Source organism: Arachis stenosperma, chromosome 7, assembly GCF_014773155.1.
Source record: "Arachis stenosperma cultivar V10309 chromosome 7, arast.V10309.gnm1.PFL2, whole genome shotgun sequence".
In the NCBI taxonomy this organism is placed as follows: domain Eukaryota; kingdom Viridiplantae; phylum Streptophyta; class Magnoliopsida; order Fabales; family Fabaceae; genus Arachis; species Arachis stenosperma.
In genome coordinates, this window is record NC_080383.1 from 41,934,912 (window position 1) to 41,937,780 (window position 2,869).

Below are 2,869 nucleotides of genomic sequence, written 5' to 3' on the forward strand. Positions count from 1 at the left end.
TGTTAACTGCGGGTGTTTCGGGTGATGATCAAAGGTTGGAGCAGATTCCGGTTGTGTGTGAGTTTCCGGAAGTGTTTCCCGATGATATTGATGAGTTCCCACCTAACCGAGAGGTTGAGTTTACTATTGAGTTGGTGCTCGGGGCGGGACCAATCTCAAGTGCTCCTTATAGGATGTCACCGTTAGAGATGAACGAGCTAAAGTCTCAGTTAGAGGATTTGTTGGGAAAAAATTTTATACGACCAAGTGTTTCTCCGTGGGGTGCTCCAGTGTTACTGGTGAAGAAGAAAGATGGGAGTATGCGGCTCTGTGTGGATTATAGACAGTTGAACAAGGTTACAATAAAGAATAAGTACCCATTGCCAAGAATTGATGATCTCATGGATCAGTTACAAGGAGCTAGAGTTTTCTCCAAGATTGATTTGCGATCCGGTTATCACCAGATAAGGGTGAGGGGCGAGGATATCCCTAAGACCGCTTTCAGAACTCGTTATGGTCATTACGAGTACACCGTGATGTCCTTTGGATTGACGAACGCTCCTGCAGTGTTTATGGATTACATGAATAGAGTCTTCCGTCCATTTCTGGATAAATTCGTTGTTGTCTTCATTGATGATATACTAATTTATTCCAAGACTGAAGAAGAGCATGCGGAACACTTGAGGACCGTGTTGCAGATTCTAAAGGAGAATAAACTTTATGCAAAACTGTCTAAGTGTGAGTTTTGGAAGAGTGAGGTGAAGTTTTTGGGCCATGTGGTGAGTAAGAAGGGAATAGCCGTAGATCCAACTAAGGTGGAGGCGGTGATGGATTGGAAACAACCAACCACCATAACAGAGATAAGGAGTTTTCTGGGTTTAGCTGGCTATTACAGAAGGTTTATCAAGGGCTTTTCACAGATAGCGTTACCAATGACAAAGTTAACCCGCAAAGACACTCCGTTTGTTTGGACTCCTGAGTGCGAGGAGAGCTTTCAGACATTGAAGAAAAAGTTGACTACTGCACCAGTGTTAGTGTTACCCGAGCCGAATGAGCCATTTGAGGTGTATTGTGATGCCTCATTAAAGGGTTTAGGATGCGTGCTGATGCAGCATCGTAATGTGGTGGCGTATGCCTCACGACAGTTGAGACCTCATGAAGTTAGTTACCCTACGCACGATTTGGAGCTCGCTGCGGTTGTGTTTGCCTTGAAGGTGTGGAGGCATTACCTTTATGGGGTTAAATTCCAAGTTTTCTCTGATCATAAGAGCTTGAAGTACCTCTTTGATCAGAAAGAGCTTAATATGAGGCAAAGGAGGTGGATGGAATTGTTGAAGGACTACGACTTTGAGTTGAATTACCATCCGGGAAAAGCGAACGTAGTGGCGGATGCGTTAAGTCGGAAGTCGTTATATGCGGCTTGGATGATGCTTCAAGAGGAGAAGTTACTCAAGGGATTCGAGAGTCTGAATATTGGTGCTCGAGAAGTATCCGGAACCTTGTGTTTGAGCCGATTAGAAATCTCAAGTGATTTTAAGTCCGAACTCCTAAAGGCTCATCAAAATGATGAAGCATTATGGAAAGTGTTACCGGCCATTGAGCAAGGGAAACAGTGGAGAGTGTCGGAAGAAAAAGATGGGTTATGGAGATTCAAGGGTAGAATCATTGTGCCGGATGTTGGCACTTTGAGGCAAGATATTTTAAAGGAGGCACACAAAAGCGGATTCTCCATTCACCCGGGAAGTACTAAGATGTACCATGATTTAAAGGCGATGTTTTGGTGGCCGGGTATGAAGAACGATGTGGCGGAATATGTTTCAAAGTGCTTAACTTGTCAAAAGGTAAAGATTGAACATCAAAGACCTTCCGGGATGTTGCAACCTTTAGAGATTCCGCAATGGAAGTGGGAAAGTATTGCAATGGACTTTGTGTCGGGATTGCCAAGGACTAGGGCTGGTTTTGATGCTGTTTGGGTGATTGTGGACCGACTAACGAAGTCAGCTCACTTTTTGCCCATTCGGATGACTTACACCCTTGAGGAGCTAGCACGGTTATACATAAAGGAGATTGTGAGACTCCATGGTGTACCTGCTACTATAATCTCTGATAGAGATCCTCGTTTCACTTCAAGGTTTTGGGGTGCATTTCAGAAAGCTTTTGGAACCCGATTAAGCTTGAGCACGGCTTACCATCCTCAAACAGATGGTCAATCTGAGAGGACGATCCAAACACTAGAGGATATGTTGAGAGCTTGTGTTTTGGACCAACCGGCGAGTTGGGATCGGTATATGCCATTAGTGGAGTTTGCATACAATAATAGCTATCATGCGAGCATTGGAATGGCTCCGTATGAGGCCTTGTATGGGAGGAAATGTCAATCTCCGCTATGTTGGTATGAAGCTGGAGAGAAAAGCTTGTTGGGGCCGGAGATGATAGCTGAGACTACTGAACAAGTCAAGAAAATCCGTGATAGGGTGCTTACGGCGCAGAGTCGTCAAAAGAGTTACGCCGATCAAAGGTGAAAGCCCTTAGAATTTGAGGAAGGAGACCATGTTTTTCTTAAGGTTACTCCGACTACGGGAGTAGGTAGGGCGATTAAGGCAAAGAAGTTGAATCCTCGATACATTGGTCCATTTCAGATCCTAGAGAGGATTGGACCATTGGCGTATCGGATGGCTCTACCACCTCATCTTTCGAACCTGCACGACGTGTTTCACGTGTCGCAGCTTCGGAAGTACACTCCTGATGCTAGCCATGTGTTGGAACCCGAATCGGTTCAGTTAAGGGAAGATTTGACGCTTCCAGTGGCTCCAGTCAGAATTGATGACACTAGTATCAAACGGTTGCGTGGAAAAGAGGTTTCACTAGTCAAAGTGGCTTGGAGTCGAGG